General features: G+C 43.3%; 1 long non-coding RNA gene across 1 annotated transcript in view; it reads right to left on the bottom strand.

The window, feature by feature from the left end:
• The window catches only part of LOC138489604 (uncharacterized), a 295438-nt gene that overhangs the window by 34406 nt on the left and 233878 nt on the right, over nt 1-27154 (bottom strand). The window contains exon 2 of the long non-coding RNA XR_011274829.1: nt 24820-24936. This is a non-coding gene — a long non-coding RNA (uncharacterized lncRNA). The remainder of the gene's footprint in view (nt 1-24819; nt 24937-27154) is intronic.

The raw sequence follows: 27154 nt of genomic DNA on the forward strand, positions 1-27154 counted from the left end.
CTTCTAACTTTCAGTATTCTCTTTCAGGCTATGCTCAGCCTCCTCCTCAATCATCCCTGACAGTCTATCTGCTATTCAGGCATGGTGCGCCTCTAAAGATCTCTGCCTGAATGCCAGTAAGATGGATATCCTTCGACATTGGGTCCCCTGCTCCTGCTTTTCCCCTCTCACTCTGGCCAGCCTCCCTGGACCCTCTGCTCTCACTCTCTTGTGAGGCAAAGAACCTAGGGGTCATCTTCAACTCCACTCTCTCTTTCTCTTCACACATCGCAGGTCTTGCCAGAAAGCCCCACTTCCAGCTGCACCTCCTTTAAGGTATTCTTCCTTTTCTCACCTTCCCCCAGAAGCTCACTGTCTCCAGAGTCCTGGTTCTCTCTAGGTTGGATGAATGTAACAGCCTCTTTCTTAATCTACCTAACTCTACCCTTCGCCCTCTATAACTCATCCAGAACAGGACCGTGAGATTTATCCTTTGCCTCAATCCCAGGGACTGCATCTCTCTGGCTCTGAAATCCCTCCACTGGCCCCCAGTGGCTGTAAGGTTGAAGTTCAAGGCCCTCTGCATCATCCCCAAGGCTTTCTGGGGCCACGGCCCTTCCTAGCTCCAACGCTTTTTTCCTAAGTACCTTCCTACTAGAGCCCTCCGCTCATCTACTTTCAATTCTCTGCGGGTGAATCGCTTCTCCAAATAGAGATTGGGTGGCAGATCTCTTTCCTCTTCACGTTCCTCCATTCAGAACGGCCTCCCTGCCTCTCTCTGCCTTGAGCCGGATATCCTTAAGTTCTGGAAGCTCCTGAACACCTTACTCTTCTCGTCTTCATTCTTCCTGCCTCTCCTCTGCTAACCTTTCCCTTCCTACTGCAACGCTATGCTGACTGGCTGCTTGCTGTTCCTCTGAGTCATACAGGACAACAGCCCCCATACCCTGTCCCGTCCCACTGCACTTGCCTGTTGGCTTTCCTGAACTGTCGCCTGGCCTATCTTGCACTACCTGGGTGCTATGAGAAACCATAAGGTGTCTCACCCACTAGTCCCCGGGGATCTTTCATCCAGGTGGCTAGGACATGCCCATCGCTTTTGGATCCAGTTCCTGGGGGTGAACCAATGTGGGTGGATCACCTGGGTCAGGGGTCTTCGGGGAGTGGGAGTGGGACACTGGATGGTGAGACACGGTATCCCCTTCCCTGTAACATCTTCACCCCATCCTACCAGGTAGGATATATAGGAACTCGACCCCCCCTTTTACAACACAAACACTTTCTCATTGACAGCCCGCTCTAATGGAAAACAGACTAACACCTGAGCCGTATACCTGATGTGTCCCAATACAATGGTCTAGCAAGGTCAGGCAATTACTGACCATTACTCAGACCTGACTTTCATTACACTTCCCCACACGGATAAAAGCCGGAGCATGAGAGCACATTCTGAGCGAGGCAAAGCACATGAGGAAACATCAGTTCCAAGATGGAAGTTTAAGAAGAGGAGAAAGATGGCGAAACAGAAGGATATTGCAAGGAAGGAAGTTCTCTTGACCCTTTTGACAAGGAACTGTTACTTTCATGAGCCATCGAGATTGGAAAATATAAAACCAGGAAAACAGGCTGAAGAATCCTGCCTTATGTGTCGGAGATACCCGGGGCACTCCTGCATCAAGAATCAAGACGGGGAGAATTACCAGCCAACGTGGTTCTGTCTTTGGCTCCAACAACAAAGCAGCATCAGTGAAATCAACACAGCCGGTGAGTTGGGGAGACCGATACAAGACCAGTCTGTGTTGAAACCAAGGTTACAATCAGCAACATTTTATGGCGAGCGATGGCATGAACATTGTTAAAATGCATGTGAGTGCTCAATCGAAGGTCTCTGTACGGTATCCAGCTGAGGAGTAACGAAGATAAATTTGATCTGAGTCCAGCATAGAGAGATCATTTGTAAGTGAATGAATAAATGTGAATCGAAGTGGTCCTGCGACGGGTCAAGCATAACCCCACGCACAGTGGAAAGTCTTCGATTTTGATAGAAAGTTTGGGAAAATACACAAATCTGGTCTGAGCCCGGCACAGGGAGACCAATTGGAGATTTTGTGTTAAAGTTGGTCTGAGCCCGGCAGAGGAGGATCCGGGGTGAACAGTGAATCACCCAAGAAGGATTTGTATTGAAGTGGGTCTGAGCCCGATGGAGGGGGACCCGGGGAGAATCGAAAATCACACAAGAAGTTGCACATGAGAAGCCTGAGGAGAAAGGAACTTTTGAATGTTTGTTTCTCGTATCAGTCCCTCTGAAGTTAAGAGACTTTGAATGGCAAAGAAACTTTGGTACACAAGGTCCTGATACTGAGATTTGAACTGAATCCTCGTGATAGAGGAGCCAGAGACTGTGCTAAACTCGAGTGTGCTACCTTGTCCCGTGCTGAAAATGTGGGGAAGAGAAGCCAATGGCTTGAATATTCGAACATTTAATTTCTTGAGCACTTTTCTTTTTCATAACACTATTTGTATTTAGAAGTAAGGATTGGCAATAGGTTTATTAGTATAGGACCTTTGACTTTGACAAGACACCACTAGGACTGCGTTATTATTATTTGATGGTCATAGCTTGCTCCCATCTTTAGATTTAGGACTAGATAGGCGTTTTGCAAACCAAATTGAAGTTCAATAAACACCCCTGAACTGTGGTCACTTGTGTCCATCTTAATGTTTGATACCATGCCTTCCTTAGAGTGCGACTCCCTTGAGAGGCCCAGCCATTCCTTGCACTTAACTCAGGGCCCTGCTGCTCTGGGTGCACCTCCACTGTACACTTCCCCTGCACTTCCTGGCTGTGCACTTGCACAATCTAAATGATAGTAGGCCTAGTAAGATAGTTTTGTAGAGAAGGAGCCAGGTACCCCCACCTCAAGCATCTCGCCCATATTGCCTATATGTTGGAACCAGAGTGTGAAGTATGTGCAGTACCAGTGAAAATACCAATACCAAGGAGAATCTTGGAAGCAAGGTTCCCATTAGGAAGCCATACCTGCATACAAGACAGTATGATGGTCATTTGAATGAAATACCAGAGAAGAGTTAGAAATGAGCAAAAGAGCAGATTGGTGACGTCACACGAAGTAAGACTGACACACCCAGAAGAGATGCAGAAGACAAGAAAACATAGACATTCTATAGGCATCAAGAAAGTATCAAAGATAAGTGACACTCAGGCTCCAGATGAAGATGCTTATGCTGCCGAAATGATGAAGATATGAAGTTATTTTACACGTGTACAGATGCAAAGAAACGCAAGCAGACAAAGTTTTCTTGAGGCTAGCTAGCTAGCTATGTAGTGAATAGATTGCGGCAAGCGCCAACGTATAGATATTTATAGGAGTCAGTAAACTATGGACGATACTACTACGAATTATAGCAGAGCTGAACTAGGAAAAGGAAGGCCTTTTCCAGTGTATTGCAGTTGAGAAAGCAATTGAATTACAGGAGTGAATCTCAGAAGGGTAAGGCTGGACCAGCCCCAAGAAGCCAAAGCCGTGTCAGGCTGGGATGAACAGACATTAGTCACAATTGTGGGAAAGAACAAAACTCCTGTTTAGAAGACATGCACGAAAACAAGGAAGACGTCAGAGGTTCATTAAATAATAGTATTTTAAAATGCACCAGAGCTCACATTTGTGGTCTTCAGTCATGTGGAGGGGTGAAAAGGGACAATCATGATGAACCACACCTACGCAAGGAGAAAGGGCGGACCTCCACTCCCTCAAATTCTCCAAAGCAAAGAACAATTCCAAGGCCACGTTCAAAGCCTTAATTGACCTGCAGACCACTGTGGTGATGATAGATGATATGCTAATTGGTGGGAAGCTATGGTTATGACCAGCCCACCAGCACCTGGAGACCAGCCTGCGTGCTGCTAGCGTAGGTGGAAAAGTACTGAAGGATGTAAGAGTGCCAACCAATTATAGGGGCCACGTAGTTAAGAACCCTATAGCTTGTATAACCAATGAGACGTTGTGTATTTAGTGAAGTTCATAGTGACCTGTTTGAGGGGAGGGTTTAGTTGACCCACCTGATGCTACAGACCCTCACTTTCTTAGACTAGTATGGAACGTATACCTAGATGTTCTCTCTAAGCCTATCACATTTGCGTCTAGGTTTTTGTAGTTTGCCATGAAGGATGACGTTAGCAAACACATAGGTTGACGTCGGTAATGACGAGATTTTACTATATAACTCATGTTTTTTATGAACCTCGTTAAGATCATGCTGTCAGACGTCCGTTGATGCCCGTTGTACTCCCTGTTTTAGTTAATTGACATTAAAAGAGTAAACTTTGCACATTTTCTGAGTCGTTATGATTATTGATGTTTGAGTATCTTCCGCATCCCCATTCATCTCAAAGCCTGTCCCGTTCACATCGTAGCAGAGAGATGATGGTTAAAGAACCATCGACATAGTAAGCTTTGGGATCCCGGCAATATCGGATGTCCTCTGCCATTCGGCTGAAAGGATGTGAAGCTCCTTGTAGATAGCAGAAACTTGCTTAAAAAACAAAGCTTGCAAGCATAGGTGAGACAGGTCCCTTGTTTTCAGGCAGAATCCCCTCCCGATTTCTACAGGAAGCTGAATGGATGGAAGGTTGAAAAGGCTGTTTTGAAGAGGCGACAATCTCGATAGTCGGAAGTCGAAATAGCAAATGGTGAGTAGAACTGAGTGAGGTGGCAAACTGTGAATGGGCAGCAAGTGGAGAGAGTGATCAGGGAAAATAAGTAACAGAAGGAGGTTTGGCTAAAACAAATTGAGACGATGAGCATCGAGAAGATATTAAGTAATTGACTTGAGACGAGGATCGCCAAGCAATTGAGAATACTGTGAGACGAAGAGCGTCACAGTAGATTAAGCCCAGTGTCCTACTTCATAGAACATATTGGAAGGAATCATATCCAGAGTCCTAATAGCGGATGACGTAGACTACGGACACGTTTAAAGACTGTGTAAAGGGAATGACTCAAACTCCGTAGGAGTATTTTTTAGGGGCATGGATTGTCACGAAGAACGTGAATAAAGGAATAGTCTCGAGGAGCGTAGACTGTGATATATGTGGGCCGGTCAAGTCTGTCAGTTTCTCTGTTCGTTTTATGTGTTGAACATAAATATGTGATAAAGAAATAGTAAATAATTTAAGAGACGTAAAAAGGAAAGCATGGAGTTTTGAAATTTGATTATTCGTTTTTTAATTGAACTGATGATGCTTAGAGAATAAGTAGATTGAAAACTAAACGTGATGCAAAAGGCTTGGAGCTGCAACGATTGGTGCACGCTCATATTGTATTATTTTTCTGAAACATATTTATAAAGTGTAAAGCTGAGTATTGACAGTCAAGTGTGATGAGTCAAAATGGAGGACATTACTCCGCTTATACATCTATGCAAGCAGTTGCCAAAACACGCACCCAAGCATAAGCAGTACAGTGCAGAATGGGTTAAGGGCAAGGCAAAAAAGATGTTTATCCCATGGCCCGTGGCCACAAGGCGGATCACTATCAAAGGCAGTTTTGCAACACATGACGACATACTTGCATGCAGCATACATGGGAAAAAAGTTTTAAAAAAAAGGCTAGCGAGCTTAGAACTCTGGAAAATGTACTAGTAGGAAAGGGAAGAGCCGCCTCCTAATGATTGGATACATAACCAATGCAAAGAGGGGTGTGAGGAGCCTTTTGCTCGCCCTGTCGCACCTGAAATAAATGGCGCTAGTACAAAAGATGACCGAGTGTACCCATTAAGAGAATGTAAGGCAGCAATAGGGTACAGCAATCCAGCATTTGAGTTGCATGCATATAACAGCGACGAAAGTCCAGAGAAGACTCTAAGGTCTCACGATATAAGGAGAGAAGTGATCGACCAAGTACATCCTTAGATACAGGATGAGAAATAAAAAGATGGAAAGGAGAGAAAGATAAAGCTGATGAGGTAGCGCTGATGCAGAATGAATGGATGGGCGGTAAGATTTTGCTCATACTTGATGGAAAGAGCATTGAGGAAGTCAGGCAAAAGGAAGATCAAGACGAACAAGATAAAAAGATAGAGAATGAGAGGAACGATTGAAAGGAGATGGGGTTAGAAGGAAGGATAGACAAAGACGAGAACAGCTATATCAAGATGAGCAGCTAAAAAAGCAGGAAAGGGCAGAGGAGCAAAGAAAGTATGATAACAGACAGAGGGCAATCGAAGAACAAGACAAATGAGAAACAAAGAGAGAGGAAGAGGAACAAAAGAAATTAAGGGATAAAAGAATACAAAGACGAAGAGATAAAGAAATACGCAGGGCAAATGAGAGAAGAGAAATGAAAAGACAAAAAGAGGAAAGGGTAAGAGAAGAAGCAAGAAAGCGAAGAGAGCTTGACGATGAAATAGAACATAAGAGAAGGCAGAGAGCACGCAACATTGATCACGTAAAAAAGGAATGAATGGAACCTAATCCAGTAGTAGCATGGGAGGACATAGACAAATTGTTCCCAACAGATGAACCAATGCCAGGTCCGTAGAGGATGAGCATGACACTAGAAGCATTGGGGATGCAATCAATCAGGTCTGTCATGATATGAGGGCTAAGAAAGAACCAAAAGGAAAGGGTAAAAATGATTGACTCGAAAGTATGCAGTTGTATGCAGTTGTACGACAGAGAGGAAGGCTCATATAATTTCAAGCATAAGGAGTTGTCTTTAGACAGGCTAACTCTGAAGAGAGATGAAAAAGAGGGAAGCCATACAAGTTGGGGACAGGGCATGTCAGATGAGGACAGAGAAACCTTCTGTGGGGAGGAGGGAGGTGACGCATGTGGTCCTGAAGGATGTTCCCCAATGGACAGAGAAGTAAGATGGTCAGATCTAGATCTACCCAAATCACGGGCGTCAGAATCTCTGGCACGACTAGATCAACCCAAAGGGCGATCCCGTAATGAGAGGGGGGACTCGCCACCTTATCTAAGTAGGTTAAGGTCGATACCAGGAAGAAGGCGGAGCAGAACCATTGTCCCTGCAATGGACAGATAGATGATGGGGATGAATATGAGTTTGGAATCTCGCAGTTTCCTTTGTTTGAGAAAGGAGGAGCCAGACCACAGTGTATACCATGGCCACAAATGGACAAGGATAATTTAAGGTGTAAACCTCTGAGTTTAACTTCTGGCACTGAGAAATGGATACATGAATGAGAGAAACTGACAGGAGGAAACACGCTATTCTTAAGGAGATTGCAGATGACATTTGGAAGAGAGCAGGATATTCGAGTGTCACTGCGTAGAAAGCTGCTCATGATGGAGCGCTGTTTAATAATTGTAGAGCGGCTGTCTGGAAGCCGCTGCGAGTGCAGTATCCAGACACATCAAATATGGGAGCTATAATGGCAAGGAAAATGCAGGAAGGGGAGGATCCTCTTGTTTACATTCAAAATTTCCAAGAGCAGTGGTCTTTGGAAACGTGTGAACCGTGGGGAAAATCTATACCTGTGTTCTACCATACATTATGTCAGGGGTTACCAGACCCAGTACAGAAGCAGCCCAAGAAACTAGTGGGTATGCAGGCAAAACCATGCTCGGAAATACAGCTGACCATTGTGAATTATTGCAGATTATTGCAGGAAAAGAATCGAAAGATAGATGATGTTAGGAAGGGTGAAGAAGCAAAATTAGTGCAAAAGAAATTGTCAAAATAAGCCATAGAAGGGGCGATGTTGACTAGCGGATCAGGTATGCAAGCAACCAGCAAGCATGCCACAGGTGAATAACCAAAGGCAGTTTGACCAAGGCAATAATGGATTCATACCACAGGGTCTGAGGTAGAGGCTTCCAGAATAATCAGGGAAACGTCCAGAATAACAAGAGTGGGTTTCAAAACATGCAGAATGATAGTCAAGGCCTGCAAGGAGGACAAATTAGGAGACCTCCTATATGTTGGACATGTGGTATGACAGGGCACATTGCACAAATGTGTTGAAGCCAAGGATTTGTGGGGAATGGGCAGTTCTCAAGAGGGGGACCACACCCTCACCTGCATACACTCAACAAAGTGGAGAGGGGTTTGCCCAAAATCAGACAGTGCAGCAGACACAAGCGTCGAGAATGCAACAAGATTTGCAAATACAGCAGGCAACAATGAATAATCCACAAGGGCAGTCACAGCATTCTGTGAGAGTAAGCATGTGGATTCGAAGCTAAGTATCCATGCAATAGTGATCACTGATTCTCTTAGGGTCAAGTGTATTTATAAAGGAGTGCAAGCAGCAGTCACTCTAATCCCGCCAACCAATCCACCCTGGTTGGTACTAATGGAATAAATTGATAAAAGATGGGATGGTAACGTGCTTTGCACCATTATAATAAGGCAAGAACAGTAGTATGTTGATGTTTAATTGGATCATGAACAGCCGACACGTGTTTCGACACACAGGTCGTCTTCAAGGCTGAGTAGTTAGAACAAATTATGAATACAGAAAAAAATCTTGGTATTAACATGCACATCAGAAATGTATAACACAACAGTGTCGAGATTAGATGCATACCACAATAAAATTGAATATGACATTGTCCAAAATTGCATAAAAATTTCAATTTAACATTAGTACATATGGACCAGAAAATATTCAAAAATAAGTATATCAAATAAAGATTTAAAGATGCATTGCATACCACGTGTCAGGTTGAGAGGGAGGAACAAATGTTGCGGAGGTGGTTGCAATGACACAAGAAAAAAACAGAAAATCACAATAAGCACATTAATCATGATTAGTATATTTGTTTATAAGTTCCATAATGGTAAGTATGATGTGATGATTATTGTAATTCGTGCTATAATACCACATTAGTGAACTGGGTGCCCTGCATTCACCTAAGACACCGGAATCAACCCGCATGCGTTTCAAGCACGAGTCGCCTAATAGAATTTGTATTTGAAGATTGTCTCCCAGCAGAGAGAGAGAAAAGAAATGAAGAGCACCAATGGGCTATGGAGTAGTAAGTGCTAGAGATACACTACAACCAGTTTGTATGTCAGGTGAATCTGAAATCTGGTGAAAAACCAATAAACCGTGACAAAAAACATAAGTTGGTACCCAAAAGGTGACCGCTCAGAGCAAAAGACCCAATAAGGGTAAAGTAAAAAAATAGGTGGCAAAGTAGGTAACCTTACCACGCACAACTGTGATCAAGCAAATCCTGAAAACTCCTGAATTGAAAAAACAACAATACTATCAGATGCCGCGTGGCTTGACTATAACGTACGTGGAAAATGAAACAAAATGAGAGTCACATACCAAATGGAGGGCCGTGAAACTGCACAGCTCAGAGAACCAAGAAGGTCATACAAATGACAAGCAAAGGAAAAGTAGAGCCGTAATGGCAGAGTCCAATATATCACCTAGAAGGTAATGGTAAAAGAGGCACAGGTTTGATTCAAGGGCTCCAAGTAATTCATTGAAATCAGGTGGAACTAAAAATAGCAAGTAGTCATTCAATAACAAATACTTACTCGTTAAATCGAGTAACACTGCAGAGAAATGGGGTAATCCCAGCAAACAGCACTGGAAGTGACGTGTATCGTATTAAAACTGCTGCGTACGTCACGGATGGGTCAACAACCTTAATCAAAGCTCTAAACATATGTTAGAATTACTTATCTTACATGCCATTAGAGAGCATAAAAGAGTACTCACTCAAATCCAAGCAATTAAAGAAGAAATCAGCAATATGCCCAATGTAGAAGAAACAAAACAAAAAAACTTTGAAAAGATGCACGTCATTCTGGTAGAATACCAAGATGAAATTAAAATGCATAAATTCAGGAAGTTCTTTCGAGATGACAAAGATTATACTTATATCAAACCAACCTCAGCTAACACCACTCCCGCTAGTTCTGACCCTGACTCAGAAACAGAACCAGGTGAACCAGATGAAAATGAGACATAATCTGAACAAACTCTGAATCAAAAAGGAAACATTTTTTTAGGCAAAATCAGGCGCTACAAGAAAGGCAACATAAGATTTGCCAACACCAAACAGGTACGCTTCACCAAAACTCCCACTGTGTATACTCCAACTCCGCCAACCACACAAGGGGCAGGTGGGGGGGGGCAAGCAGCAGCGGAAGCGAAATCTCGGACGAGGATACCACTAGTCTAGGGATCTTGACTCGCTCAAAAAAACGTTTGGGGCAATAGATGATTCAGATTTGATGATCAAGCTTTCGAAAAGGATTCTTACTACCGATGAAAAGTCTGCTCTTAATAAAGGTGTATCATTCTCACCCAGTATTGGCACAAACTTTGTCAATTTCCAGGTTGATTTATTCGAATTCTTGAGAAAACGTAAGTTGAAGAAATGTTTTGCTACACAGGTTACCATGTTTATTCCTAAGCCTAAACTGGATCCCTCCAGTACTTTCACCATTGGGGACTTGAGCACTATTGAGACCTTAGTTTCTCTGGACCAAGAGACCAGTACACAATCATTCAATGTAGCTAAAGATCTAGGTATTAATCCATTGCTTCTGGAACTCAAAGAACCTAAATGTTAAGTCTAAATTTACTCCACAATTCACTGCTGATAATGTCATTGATACTTTCCACCAAGCACTGACTAAAGACATCCACATGTATTTAGACAGGCGGAGGAAACCCAATAGGACATGCAATCTCACTATTTATCAAAAGAAAGCTCTTCAGAATTTAGCTGAGGACCCTGATATTGTCATCAAAGAGTCGGACAAGGGGGGGTAATATTGTGATTCTCAATGCAGCAGATTACATTAGTATGGGTTTAAAACATCTCAATACCTCTGGGCTGCTTTCAGGTCCTAAAATCAAATCCTACCAAACGTGTAGAAAAGGATCTTATTTAGTTAATTGATACCTGGCACAACAAAGGATATCTAACTGATGAGGAAAAAAACTTTCTGTTAATCGCTGATCCTACCTTACCTACTCTGTATTTCCTTCCAAAGATTCATAAATCTTTTCATTTATTGCCTGAGGTACGGCCGATTATGAGCGGAATCAATTGGGCTACGGAAGGCCTATCTAAATATCTGGATGAGGCACTCAAACCCTTCGTGCTTCAAATGAAATCATTTATTAGAGACAGCACACATATACTTCAGGGTCTGCAAACCATCATATGGGAAGCTGACTATTTGTTAGTTACGATTGATGTTGTTGCTCTCTATACCAATATCAATCACAATTTAGCATTGCGGGCAATTGTTTATGTTTTTAAGAATACTTCAGCATCATTTTTAGATCATGTTCTTATGCTCAAGCAATTCCTGCAATTTGTACTAGCCAATAATGTGTGTATTTTCAATGACCAATTCTACCTTCAATTGAAGGGAGTCGCCATGGGGGTGAAGTTCGCACCCCCTTTGGCGAACCTCTTCATGGCCTTCTATGAAGAAACCCATATACTCAATCAACTACAATTTGTTCCCAATATTGTTATGTGGCGGCGCTTCATTGATGACATTTTATTGATTTGGAGAGGCACTCAAGATTCCTTGATGGAATTTCTAACCCATGCCAATACCAATGTGTTTGGGATTAGTCTTACTGGTAAATGTGATTCGAAACAAATTGATTTTCTGGATTTACATATCTTTAGTGAAGGTAATCACCTGTATACTAGTACCTACAGGAAACCGGAAACCAACCGAGGTCAATTCAATTTTGGCCACACAGAGTAATCATCATCGTGCCACCATTGACAATATACCAAAGGGTGAATTCCACATGGCCAGACGTAACTGTAGCCACCCTAAGGACTATGATAAGGAATGCAATATACTTAATCAGAGGTTTCTAAACAGGGGTTACAAAAGCTCTGTCATCGATAAAGCATACGCCATTTGCTAATGTAACACAATCTGACCTCTTGGCTGATGTCACTAAGTCTAAGGAATCCCCACAATATATCTCTCTTGTTACTCAATTTACCAATGATTCTTCACTACTTTATAAAATGGTTGAAACGCACTGGCACATCCTGAGACTGGATCATGACCTTGAACCATATCTGACACCCAAGCCCAAATTTACGTTCACAAGAGAACCAACGATCAAAACGATGGTGAGTCCTTCTTTTTTTGATAACAAATTGGTGAAATCCGCGTGGTTACAGCAACCGGAGGGTTTTCACAAATGCGGGAATTGTAATCAGTGCCCATGGGCTTACCCCAAATGTAAATGTTTTCTCTGACAAATTTGGTGCAGAAGTGGTCATACGGGATTTCATTAATTGTAAGACCACCTACATGGTGTATGCCTTAATATGTATTTGTGGCAAGCTCTACGTAGGTAGCACTATTCGTCAGCTCAGAGTTCGTATCAGGGAACATTTCGCCAGTCTCAAGATGTGCGAACCTAAATCTCCCTTAGCCGTTCATTGGCAACTTGAGCAGCAGTTGGATCATATTTCTGATCTACGCTATATTGTATTAATGAAAGTGCATCAGGGGAAAAGGGGTGGCAATCTCCAACTCAAACTGCAACAAATGGAAGCCAAACTTTTTTGTTTTTTACGCTTATTGGTACAACTCGAGGTCTCAATTCTGATCATGAGATGCACATATTTTTCTAACATGGGTGTCTAATCATTGGGCACATGACCTCTGAGTTGTAATTTTGGGATTCTTCAATTGTATCTACTAGATGTATATGTTTTTCTCAAATATTGACTCAGCTACAACAGGGACCTGGTTGGCCTGCACCGGGGTCCCCTGCACCTTGTGTTCAAGCACCAGCACCTATCATATTCAATTATTAGTCGCCTGTCGCATTCCATTATGGCAGGCTCCACGTTAATTTCGCCAGTCTTATCTGTATTCCAATATAGTGACAAGTTCTTGTTTACTCCTAGATCTATTTTGTGGGCATGATGATGAATGACCCTGTTTTCTCTTCATCCTTTAGTTTGTTTTTTAAAATTAAATTTTTCTGATATTTTCCTCATTGCCATCCAGGCTTACTTCTCATCATTACCTTTTTCCCATTATTGCTTAATACCCATGTTTCACCTCTTTATTTGGGACTTCATTATTTATAATTGTGTATTCATCTGGGTTCACACTCATAGCTGATTTTACTTACGTGATAGGATCATTTTGAGTTTTAGCCCTACCAATTCCCTTTTGCTCTTAGTTCGAGTTAATTTGAACGTGTCCGCACGTCGGAATTTTCCCTTTTATTTGGCATTTTACATTATACTGTTACCCCACTGGTGGTTCCATCTGTGTCATTTGTCATGCATCATCACTCTATTTCACTTTTCTCGTCCAGTATCGGATCTTCTTTCTCACTCAATGTGATGCTACGCTAATTGCAGATCTGTCTTGTTTACCTGTGACGTCACTAACGCGATGTAATACGTTGCAACATTGCCTACGTCACATCCGTGATGTACGCGGCAGTTTTAATACGATACACTCCACTTCCAGTGCTGTTTGCTGGGATTACCCCGTTTCTCTGCAGTGTTACTCGATTTAACGAGTAAGTATTTGTTATTGAATGACTACTTGCTATTTTTAGTTCCACCTGATTTCAATGAATTACTTGGTGCCCTTGAATCAAACCTGTGCATCTTTTACCATTACCTTCTAGGTAATATATTGGACTCTGCCATTACGGCTCTACTTTTCCTTTGCTTGTCATTTGTATGACCTTCTTGGTCCTCTGAGCTGTGCAGTTTCACGGCCCTCCATTTGGTATGTGACTCTCATTTTGTTTCCTTTTCCACTTAAGTTATAGCCAAGCCACGCGGCATCTGATAGTATTGTTGCTTTTTCAATTCAGGAGTTTTCAGGATTTGCTTGATCACAGTTGTGCCCGTTAAGGTTACCTACTTTGCCACCTATTTTTTTACTTTACCCTCATTGGGTCTTTTGCTCTGAGCGGTCACCTTTTGGGTACCAACTTATATTTTTTGTCACAGTTTATTGGTTTTTCATCAGATTTCAGATTCACCTGACATACTAACTGGTTGTAGTGTATCTCTAGCACTTACTACTCCATAGCCCATTGGTGCTCTTCATTTCTTTTCTCTCTCTCTGCTGGGAGACAATCTTCAAATACAAATTCTATTAGGTGACTCGTGCTTGAAACACATGCGGGTTGATTCCGGTGTCTTAGGCGAATGCAGGGCACCCAGTTCACTAATGTGGTATTATAGCACGAATTACAATAACCATCACATCATACTTACCGCTATGGAACTTATAAACAAATATACTAATCATGATTAATGTGCTTATTGTGATTTTCAGTTTTTTTCTTGTGTCATTGCAACCGCCTCCGCAACATTTGTTCCTCCCTCTCAACCTGACACGTGGTATGCAATGCATCTTTAAATCTTTGTTTGATATACTTATTTTTGAATATTTTGTGGTCCATATGTACTAATGTTAAATTGAAATTTTTATGCAATTTTGGACAATGTCATATTCAATTTTATTATGGTATGCATCTAATCACTGTTGTGTTATACATTTCTGATGTGCATGTTAACATCATGATTCTTTTCTGTAATTCATAATTTGTTCTAACTACTCAGCCTTGAAGACGACCTGTGTGTCGAAACACGTGTCGGCTGTTCATGATCCAATTAAACATCGACATACTACTGTTCTTGCCTTATTGTAATGGTGCAAAGCGCATTACCATCCCATCTTTTATCAATTCAGTCACAGAATTCGCCTATGCGGATACAGCAACACCCGAGCACGGGACAGTTAATGACTCCTAGGATAGGGAGTGTCACTGTCGAGGGAGGGGATCCTTTCACAGGCACGGGACTAAGTATGTACCCACATTAGGACAGCTCACTGGGAGACTTAATGTGTTCAGTTCTATGAGTGACTCCCAATCCTCAAGAGGAACGAGGGTTCACGTCACTATAGGGGAAACATCTTTTTCTTTTTTAGTAGACAAAGGGGCAACATGCTCATGTATACAAGAGGGGAAATTTACATTATCTGGGAATGCCATGAACGCTCAAGGTTTCACAGGAGCTACAAGTAGAGTTTGTTTTACTGAAAAATTGCCAAGCTCTATAGGACAATGTGACATGTCTGTACTGCTATTATATTCAAGACAGACACCAGTTAATATACTGGGTTGAGATTTAATGACAAAGTTAAATATGATGATTTCGTTCACTGATGAAAGCATAGTGTGTTTGACTCCAGGAATGCATTATTTAAATGTGAGTGAATTTATCATGGCATTTCCAGGGCAAATGGCCATACACGGAGTAAGTACTGTTAGAACCAGAGGTCTTTCACTATGGGGTATGCATTTTGTTAACATGACTACCAGGTTTAGTGTGAAAGTCTGTGAGAATACCTGATAAGTTTTTATTTAGGTCAAGGATACCTATGGATGAAGAGGGAGGACAAGTCTTTTCCTTGGAATTACCAGCAGCTATAGTGCAAGGAGAATTAGCTATGCTTGATGGAGTTGACTCTGAAGGCAGATGATGGTGCACAGTAATTGCCATTGGAGAGGGTCATAGATTTGCTGACGTCACTGACGAGGATATGTTTACAGACCATCCGTCAGATGACAAAGTAGTATTTGAAATCAGTATTACTTATTTGGTGAGAGCAATAGGACATGAGGTTCTACAGAAAATGATGTTCGCAGGGAAGTGTCCTAAATTTTTCGATAAAGACATGGCGAAAGGGCCAGTTTCATTATGGACAACAGCCCCCGATGATGTAGGCCTATTAAAGGTGTTTGGAGAAGTTAAGATTAAACTGAAACCAGGAGCAAATTTGCTTTGAGCACGACATTATCCCATGTCTCGAGAGGCAGAGGAAGGTATTTTCAAAACGATATCCGCCATGATGGAGCAAGGTATCTTAGTGACGTCAGAGTCGCCATGCAATACCGCAGTGTACCCTGTGAAAAAATCAAAGGGGGGGGTCGTGGCGTTTAGTGCAAGAGATGAGGCCAAATAATCAGATTGTAGAAGCCAAGTTTCCTCTAGTTACTAATCCGGTGACGATTTTATGTATCATCCCTGTTGAGGCACGATATTTCACTGTGATTGACTTTAAAAATTTGTTCAGTGCATAAGTATTCTCAAAATCTGACATTGTTTACGTTCAGACAGACTAAGTTAAAAATTACGAGATTACACCAGAGGTACTGTGAGTCTCCATCAATTTTCAATAGAGTCCTGCAGATGGATTTAAGCAATATTGATTTGCAGTGTTGTGCTGCAATATGTAGACGCATATTAGTCTGTAGCCCCTCAGAGGAAGAGTGCAGACGCAACTCAGTTCAGCTAATGATTATTCTCGCAGAGAAAGGATGTAAAGTGGACAAAGAAAAATTGCAGTATTGCTAAGAAGAGGTGTTATACATAGGTTGTTAATCTCGCATGAGGGAAAGAAAGTTACTGCTGAAAGGGCTGAGGCTATTTTGAAAACGGCAAAGCCTCACATGATAAAGCACATGCAAAGGTTTTTTGGACTATGCAATTATGTTAGAGCATGGGTCTTCGATTATAGTGCATATATAAGGCCCTTGTTGCAGGCTCTGAAAAAGGCACAGGCAACTCAGGAAAACATTGTCTGGACTGAGGAAATGGAAGAAAGGTTGACGAGCTGAAAAAATCAATTTGCACAGCTCCAGTTCTAGGAATTCCCAATTATGCTGGGGAATTCTTCTTATTTTCGATTATGAATGGCACAGTTATGATGGCAGTACTCACGCAGAGAACTACATTGGGGCACAAGCATATTATAGTGGAATTCTGGACCCAGTAATGAGGGGTCATTTTCCGTGTGAACAACAATCTTTGGCAGTGCTGCGTTCGCCATTGAGAAGGCTGCCAGCATAGTAATGGGATGTTCCATGATGCCATTTGTTGAACATGCTTTGTTTGCCATTTTGGAAAAACCTAAGGGTACGTTGACAGATATAAGAGCTTCTGCCTACGAGGTGGTCATAACGAATCGAGCAATTAAAATAGTCAGATGCAGAATAGTGAATCCTGCCATGTTTGTAGCTGAACCAATGGCAGAAGACGAGCACGTACATGATTGCTCAAATTATGAGGAGTTCTATGATGAAATCCCAAGAGTGAATGAAAATGCTTTGAAAGCTAGCTGGGGAAATTCTCTTTATTGATGGTTCATCTAGAATCGATCAGAATGGTGGACAAAGATATATAGGTGGCGCTGTGGTAAAACATAGGGCTAATGGGGAGTTTGAAGCATTGATAAGTGCACGACTACTGTCTCACTTTTCAGCACAGGCTGCAGAGCTAGAGGCGCTGAATGTCACGCTCGGGAAAAATGCAGACCAGGAAGTAACCGCGTACAGTGTCTCTGCCTATGTGAAATCAACAGTACACACAGGGTTAGCACGTTGGAAAAGGAGGGGCTACCTCTGAGCAGATGGCACATGCTGCCTTTTTGGACAGACTTATTAGAGCACTACAACTCCCAGTTCCCATCGCAGTCTTGAAATGCATAGCTCATACTAAGAGAGCAGACTTTATCTTGCACGGAAATCAAGCAAAACGAGTTGCATGTTCTGAAATTATAGTGAGTTTTGATACACCTGATGTGAATGAAAGCATGGTGGCCATGATGAGCGCACCTGATAGTTTTAATTGTTTGCCTAAAACTCAGCTAATGGAAATTCAAGGGGAAGTGCAGCAGGATGAGAAAGACCTGTGGAAGTGGAGGGGATGTTCTTTATCCCCTTCCGAAGCATTGTGGTGACAGGAAAGCACAGGCAAACTGGTGATGCCTGTAGCCTTATTAAGGGTGACGTTGGAACAGCTGCACTACCCTGCACATGTCACTAGAGAAAGCCTTACAACAGCTATTGTGGAGGACTGGTTCATTCTGAATCTGCTAGAACACGTTGCATTTTATGTAGAAAACTGCATCGTATGTCAAAAGTTTACTGCTGGGCACACATTGCATAGAGTTAGAGGAGTCATCCCGAGACCTAATGGTCTGTTTCAGCATTTACACATCGACTATGTTGATACGCTGCAGGTCTGTAATGGATACAGATATATGATAGTGGTAGTATGTCCCTTTTCTAGGTGGATTGAAGCTGGTCCATCTACACATCCAGATACCACCTGCGCAGCGAAATCTTTAATACAAGAAGTGTTTCCTAGATGGGGAATATGTCAAGTATTAAGATATGATAACGGCCCTCATTTTGTCAATGAAGTCTTTGAGCAAATGGGCGTGTTACTTAGTATAAAGCACACATTTTCATCGGCTTATCACTTGCAAGTAAACGGAATCTGTGAGAGACTCATTGGCATGCTTAAATAAAGGATAGCTAAATTGAAGCTTACCTTGAAGAAAGGATGGTTACATTGCCTACCACTGGCTTTATATGCATTGAGAAATCAACCGGGCTTTGACCATCATTTACGCCCCATGAAATAGTAATAGGGAGGTGAATAACGACACCCCTCACTCCTCCATCTAGGACTATAACTAGAAGTGATGCCCAAACAACAGCAGAATTGTTAGGAAAGGAGTTACATGCTTACTTAACATGTATGACTTCAAGTATCTCTGTCATTTCAGATCAGCTGAAGCGGAAGGGGCTTGGGGCTCAGAACACAGATGGAGACAATGCCACAACTGGATTTGAACAATTACATCTTCCCCAACTAATTCAAATGCACCTATTCCTATAATAGTTAAATCTAGGCTTCCTTTTGGGGGAGGTCACATATGGAAGTTATACAGGACTCTCTGATACCTTCATATTATGTCTATAGGATGAGGCTTCTGGAGCTCGCTCCTACACAAGTAGCACATGTAAAAACACCAGTTTCATTGACAAATGTTCCTATGATTGGCCCAGTAAGGGGAAATATGCTGACATACTTCATGAGTTTATTATAGAAGCTCATGAGAAAAGAAGGAGACCTAAGAGAAGTGCTAGGGAAGATGATCATGAGTTGAACGATTACCTGGATAGTACAGCACACTTGGGAAATAACATATGGTATCAGCGTATGAAAGAAGTGGGAAGGAGTACCTCGAAGGAGGAATGCTTTGTATGCGCACTCCTGCCTTATGACATGGGGAAGTCTAAGATCTTCATAGCTATTTAAATAGATGTCCAGACAGCACATTGTCTATCTCACATAGCACTCTGCTATACAAGAGGTCAGTTCATGGGCCGAACAGCCTATCTCAAATGGGCAAATGAATGGACAGATCCAGAAGAAGATGATTGTGTCCAAGATACAAAGACAAGGCTAAGAGCTCATACCAAGAATCACATGATCAGATATGAAAAGCATGGAGTAAAAGGAGCTGGAATCAGATGGGAAGTAAACAGGAGACCTGAGAGTCCAGGACAATCTGCAGAATAAATTTGTATATGGAAGAACAGAGACCAGATGCAGATTTGGGGATCAGTGCTTTCATCAGATGAATGGGAAGAAGGAGTGGCAATTTGCAGTGCATGGGTAGTCATTGGTTTCTATCAGCCAACCATTGACATTGTACAGAATGGATGCAAACCTTTATGGTCGATACTTGCTAAACTACTGACATGGGACGAACATAAAGGAGGACTTTTGCAGATAGTGCCTTTGGAAAGTGCAATGTTGTGCTTCAGAAACAATGGCACAAGAAAAGTTGGAGAGAAGCAGAATTGTTGTCGAATCTTTGACGTGCCAGGAATGAAGATTGGAACAGCAGGGATCACTACTGGGCTTGTGGATCCAGATCTTACATGAAACTGCCCAAGGACTGGGGAGGATGATGTTCCATAGTAAACGTTCATGTTCCAGCGTTGGTGATTTCTGAAAGTGATTTGAACATTGGAAACTTTCCAAAAGCAGATGCTAACTTGAGGAAGAAGAGATCTGTGGAGCTGATAAATCGAATGAAGAGAGAGAATTATTTCTCAGCCAACTCAATAGAAGCTTTTGACTCCATCCCTTGTGAGCACAGATTGTTCAGTCAGACTTCATTGATATTCACGATAATCTTTATGCCCAGGATCCAGACAGCAGCAAATACTAAGTGGTTACATATTACCAGACGGGAGTTGTTTCACACAATCAACACTACCATAAAGGGATTCAATGCTATCAGGGAAGAGCCGAGAGCCATACGACTGATGACTCTTCAGAATAGATACGTCCCAGACATGATGACAGCTATGGATGGAGGTGTTCATGCCAAAATCGGAGAATCATGTTGCACGTTTATACCTTCTCATGACAACGAGAATGGCACTTTGACACAGGCCATAGAGATGTTGACGAAGCTACACGGCCAAATGGTGATCGAAATGGAAGACATTGCTGATGACAGTTGGTTTGGATCACTCTTTTCATGGGTTCCACAATGGATGGCAGATCTGTTCACATTCCTTGGAGCCCTGTTGGTGATGATCCTGCTTGGATTCTGTGTAAACAGCTTGGCCATCTCACAATGCAAGAAAACTGCAAAGAAAGCGATAGGGTTGAAGATCATGATTGATGTGGAATCAGGATGGAAAACCAAAGAGCTAGCATATAAAGAAATCACAGATTTACGTGAAAGCCAGTATCCATGCACCTGAGGGAACAAAGTTCCTGTATCCAAAGAACCATAAGAGGTATGTGGGAAAATTGATCTATTGTAGTCCAAGTGGACAGTTCATGCTCATGACTTGGAATAAGGATGAGCATGTGAAATAAGCTGGATGTCTGAAAGCAGTGATCAAGATATGGGTTCCGAAAAAGCATTTCTTCAGACCAGGATGTCTAGATGTGAAGAATGATGGGAGAGTGGTTGATCAATCTCCCAGAGGGGGGAGTGTAGAGAAGGAGCCAAGTACCCCACCTCAAGCATCTCACCCTTATTGCCTATATGTTGGGAACCAGAGTGTGAAGTATGTGCAGTACCAGTGAAAATACCAATACCAAGGAGAATCCTGGAAGCAAGGTTCCCATTAAGGAAGCCATACCTGCAAACAAGACAGTATGATGGTCATTTGAATTAAATCCCAGAAAAATAGTCAGAAATGAGCAAAAGAGCAGATTGGTGACGTGACACGAAGTAAGACTGACACACCCAGAAGAGATGCAGAAGACAACAGAACATAGACATTCTATAGGCATCAAGAAAGTATCAAAGATAAGTGACATCTCAGGCTTGGGATGAAGAGGCTTATGCAGCAGAAATGATGAAGATATCAAATTATTTTACACGTGTACAGATGCAAGGAAACACATGAAGACAAAGTTTTCTTGAGGCTAGCTATGTAGTGAATAGATTGCGGCAAGCACCAATGTATATATATATAGGAGTTAGTGAACTATGGACGATTCCACTGCGCATTAAAGCAGAGCTGGACTAGGAAAAAGAAGACCTTTTCCAGTGTGTTGCAGTTGGGAAAGCAATTGACTTACAGGAGTCAATCTCAGAAGGGTGAGGCTGGACCAGCCCCAAGAAGCCAAGGCCGTGTCAGGCTGGAATGAGCAGACATTAGTTACAATCGTGTGAAAGAACAAAACTCCTGTTCAGAAGACATGCACGAAAACAAGGAGAACGTCAGAGGTTCATATAATAATAGTATTTTAAAATGCAACAGAGCTCAAATGTGTGGTCTTCAGTCACGTGGAGGGGTAAAAATGGACAATCATGACGAACCACACCTACGCAAGGAGACAGAGGGTGCCTCTGCTCCCTCATGTTCTCCAGAGCAAAGAACATTTCCAAGGCTAAGTTCAAAGCCTTAATTGACATGCCGACCACTGAGGGTGAGGATAGATGATATGCTAATTGGTGGGAAGCTATGCTTATGACAAGCCCACTAGCACCTGTAGACCAGCCTACATGCTGCTAGCATAGGTGGAAAAGTACTGATGGATGTAAGCGTGCTAACCAATTATAGCGGGCTGCATAGTTAAGAGCCCTACAGCTTGTATAACCAATGGGACGTCATGTATTTAGTGACGTTCATAGTGACCTGTTCGAGGGGAGGGTTTAGTTGCCCCACCTGATGCTAGAGACCCTATCACCTTCTAAGACTAGTGTGGAACGTATACCTAGATGTTCCCTCTAAGCCTATCACATTTGCCTCTAGGATTTTGTAGTTTGCCACAAAGGATGACGTTAGCAAACACGTAGGTTGACATCGGTAATGACGAGTTTTTACTAGATAACTCATGTTTTTTATGAACCTCGTTGAGATCATGCTGTGAGACATCCGTTGTACTCCCTCTTTTAGATAATTGACATTAAAACAGTCAACTTTGCCAACTTTCGGAGTCGTTTTGACTATTGATGTTTGAGTATCTTCTATATCCCATTCATCTCAAAGTATTGCTACCTCGTCTTAAAGGGCTGGGTCGGCTGTCCCGGTTCAGTTTGTCTTGTTTTCTCTTGAACCCCTGCCCCCTTGCCTGGTTGCACCTTGAAACACTTGTATATATGCGCATTACAAATAACATATCAATCAATCAATCAATCAGTTAAAAACAAATACCTTACATTAGAGAGAAAGTGTCAAAAATAAAGCAAAAATGCTGAAGTATTAGGGAGACACACAAATATGAAGGCTTGGCAATTGTCATCAAGAGGGGAACTCTGGTGGTAACTCTCTTGACCTTGTCATTCTCTCTAAATCACTCTCCTCCTCTGACCTCTCCACCCACCTGCCTCTGATTACTCCGTTGTTCACCTTCACATCTCAGTCCCACCAACTTCTACTCCTTCTCCTCTTCAGTAACTAAGAGGACATTCAGGCAGGATTCTCATCCCCTTACCATGATGATGTCAGGACCTCTCTACTGTCTTTTTATCTCTCTCTGTCTCCTATTTAAGGCTCTTCCATTGACCAGTGGAGTAACTCTGCTGAACATGTTGGGGCGGGGGGGGTGGTGTGACGTCTAAAGGAAAGGGGCCCCTGCCAAATAAGGGGGACAAAATGGTGTGCCACAAAAGTTGGGGCAGCAAACACTGTTGTCCTCCTCTAGAAATATGCTCATGATATTGACCATGTTTTTTCTGACTTCCACTATGCACTTATGACTCCATTTGACCAACACTATCCTGCTCACACATTCAAAACTTCTCATCGCAATCCTCAGCCTTAGACCAGCTCTGAAATTCAGACACTCAAAACAAACATATGCGTGACATACGATGCTAGCACAAATTACAGACCCCTGCAATACTCCTAGCCTATAAAGATTCCCATACTGACCTCCCCTCTGCACTTGACTCTGCCAAATCATCCTATTTTGCAAAACTAGTCTCCTCCTTTCACAATCATCCCCCAAACCTTCATCTAGCCTCCAAGCTTTGATTGCACTTCCCAAGATTATATTTACTGTCTCCTCCCTTCCTGCTAATTACTTTGATCACTATTCTTTCTTTAAAATCTCAAGAATTTGTGACACTCTCAGTGCTTCTCTCTCTCCCCCAACCCTCCTCCTGTCCACCACCTCTCCCCCATGCTTCTTATATTCTCCATACTTCTATATCTCCTATTGAATTAGTACTCATCCTCCACAGCACCAACCCATCTTGTGCTGCTATTGCTCCTCAAATCATCAAATATTTAGCTTCATTCACTTGCTGTTAACGGTCTGGGCGCTTAAACCTCCATCTCTCTGATGGACTCTTCCTTGCACTCTTCTAATCTGCAAATGTCTTATACTTATTGAAGAAACTCTCTACTTACCTTTACGTGGCACCAAACTGTCGTCCAGTTTCCCTCCTCCCACATTACTCAAAGGCTCTTCTGTGGGTGGTCATCAATTGTATGCATGAGTACCTTGAGTATAATGGTTTGAAGATCCACTTCAATCTGGCTTTGGTAGAAAACACTCCAACAACACTGCACTCATGTCTCCACCTTTCTGTCTCCTGCTCATCATTCCAAACTCTCTTCTATACTCATCGTTTTGAACCTTTCTGCCGCTTTCAACAGTGTCAACCATACCTCTCTCTTCCTCACTCTCCAGGACCTTGGGTTTCACAAATCTGCTCTTGCCTGGATCACATCCTACCTGGAAGGTCAATCCTTTCAAATCTGTTGGAACTCACAAACCAGTGACCCCACCCCTCTCCCTGTCATCGTCTACAAGGATCCATCCTTGAACCTCTGTTCTTCACCTTATATACCTCTACTCTAGGAAGAATAATTTTATCATTTGGCTTTCACTATCACCTTTTTGCTGATGACACTCAAATATTTTTCTCCTTTCCCTCCCTCTCCCCTGCCATCTCGAAATAGTTTACAAACAGTGTCACTGCAATTCATAACTGGATTGCTCTCTGCTGTCCCATGCTGAACTGTAGGAGGGACCCAGTCCATCTATCTACCTACACAACGCACCCTCATCAGATCTATTAATTCCCTGGCCCCCAAAACTGTGGCACTGCCTGGGGTCTCCCACATGGCCTTCCCCAGTACGGGGCTAGAAGGTGAGTTTTTTATGGGGTATGTGACTCCCCTCTCCTGAGGTGCCCTCGGGGACAAAAGCGGACATCGGATAAAATTAGAGGTTGAGATCTGGAGGCTATGACTAGTTGGGTGGATTATCTGGAAAGGTATACTATACAATTTGCCAGTTCAATTGTGTGATGTTGTGTGGGTGTGCAGGCCCCCCTCTGACAGTGGAAATGTGCGAGTGCCTCACCACTATGGGAGTGGGACCTGGTTTGACTGGATGGCTACACTGACCTACCCTCAGTGTTACCCTCCCCCTCAGAGACTAGGAGCTCTCCCCACAAGCTATCAGCTGGCCATGTCAGTGTGTGTGACTGGTGCTCCTGTTCTTACCTTACTACTTGATCCGGCAGACAGGCAGCTAGGCACCGGCACAGTAGGCAGCTGGGAGGGCAGGCACCCCTTCTTCTCTGGGATTGCCAGGCTCAGGTAGCTTCTGTTCTGTAGTTTCTGAAAAAGGGGAAAGTTAGAATCCACGTGGAAAGAAGTGGCTGTTGCTGAAAGCAGAACATGGACAGTGGAGTGGAGTGCAGGCCGCAAAGCAGGGGTGAGTTTAGTCATAGAAGGTGCAGCTGTTTGAGATGCTCTTCACTTGATCAGGGACCTAGACCAGTTTCTAGATTTGAGTCATGGCACCAGAAAACTATGGACCTGGGAGGCAGGCCAGAGAATTAACAGACCCGGTGAGGGTGTGTTGTGTATGCAGACAAACTGGATCCCCCATCTGGCAATAACAGGCAGGCTACACTGAATAGTGTGAACATCAATGAATGCAACAAAGTCTTTGCAGAACAGATTTATAATAGGCAGAGAAGTAGACTTATTGCCAGCAGAGTATGTTAGGCACACTGGACATGTATGATTGTCTGCACTGGGCTGCAGGCACAAGGAGGGCCATTGATGGCAGTCATACTAGCCAGGCCCACCCACTTGCTTGGAACCCAGGGGCTGGGGAGCACCCTTGGATGCAGGGGGGAGAAGGTATCCCAAGGGAGGAAGGGAAGGATTGGAGAGGGAAATGTTCAAAGCGCGAGGCTGCTTGAAAGGAGGAGAGAGGGCAAGAGAGACTGGGGTGAGGGGAGAGAGGAGAAAGAATGGGCAGCTGGGGAGCAGTGGGAGGGAGAGAATGGGGAGCGAGGATGCCCGGGGGAAGCAGAGAGGCTGGGAGGCCTACTGGAGGAAAAGTAGAGCATGTTGGAGGAGAGGGAGGATAATGAGGGGGAATAATGGAGAAGGGAAGACAGGGACATGCTACCTGCTGAAAGGGCCTCCTGAGCTTCTATGCCCCCATCCGTCCTCACAACACCACCAGCAGCCAAAAAGAGAGAGCTTCCAGGTCCTTCCTCCACCTGCATATTAGGCTGTCGCTCCCCTACTCTAAAGCCAGGCTCATACTCACCTCCATGATGGACACAACAGGTGGAACTCATTTTTGGCTGACTGCAGGGCTCAGGGAGGCTTGTTGATGGGACAATGGGCAGGACAATTACAGGGATTAGGACAAGTGCCCCTTCAGCGCCCATCCACATCCACACCCATGAACAGGGGTGACTAGTTTCTGTGCTGCTCCCAGGGCTTCAGGACAGGAAGGGGGATGAAAATTACAGGGTGTGGGACAGGTGGGAAAAGGGCAGGCCAGTTTTTTAGATTGCTTTTCCTGGGGAGGGGAGGCGGTTCTCAGGAAGAGATGTAAAGGGCCAGCCCTAGGCTATAGATTACACTGGCTGTAAATGTTGGTAGCTGTTGGCTGGGAACCGGTTTACAACAGGGAAACTGGTTTCTGAAGGGAATCGAGTCTCACACACACACACACACACACACACACACACCACACACACACACATACACACACACACACATACACACACACACACACACTTACACACACACACACACATACACACACACAGTAAAGACACAATGGGCCTCATTACATGGATGGCAGTAACAATGCTGCTGGTATTTTACTGAGTCCGCAATGTGAATGGCAGAATTACCACCCTACTCCAAGGTGTGTGGGGGCGGTAATTCCCCATTCACCATGGCACGTCCCCATTCCCATTTTTGCCCCCATAGGGCTCAATGGGAATGGGGAAGGCGGTAATTATGTTACCGCAAACTGCGGTACTGTAATTACCTCCAAGGTCCCTTTGCGGGCCCCGTCCTTAACGGCTGGTAAAACCAGCCGTTAGGGTAGGGTCCCACAAAGGCACCTCGTAGTAAGGCGGTAAGGGTTTACTGGCACTGGTACCCTTACCGGTACCGGTAAACCCTTACCGCCGTCCGTGTAATGAGGCCCAATGTCTGCAATCCATACAGTGCAGGAACACAGGGTAAATGGTGGGCAATGTCCAGTGTGCCAGAAAACAAGCAACTATAGAAATCTTTATTTAAAGTACAAAACACAGTGAGCAGGCAATATTGGAACTAACTACAGTGAAGCGTCAATGCAATAACCAAATATAGGACAAAATCCAAACATACGAGAACACGCAAGCACTTGGCAGAAATAAGCCATGAGCATAGTACGCACAGGAACTGTAGTCAGGGGCGAGCGGGTAGATTCATAGGCAGGGAAAATTAATATACTGTCATATACTGTGCAAGATAGAAAATACATTTGGGAAAAATACAAGTCATGCAATACATTGGTAAAATGCAATACACA

This window comes from Ambystoma mexicanum, chromosome 9, assembly GCF_040938575.1.
Source record: "Ambystoma mexicanum isolate Mex_15411 chromosome 9, UKY_AmexF1_1, whole genome shotgun sequence".
NCBI lineage: Eukaryota > Metazoa > Chordata > Amphibia > Caudata > Ambystomatidae > Ambystoma > Ambystoma mexicanum.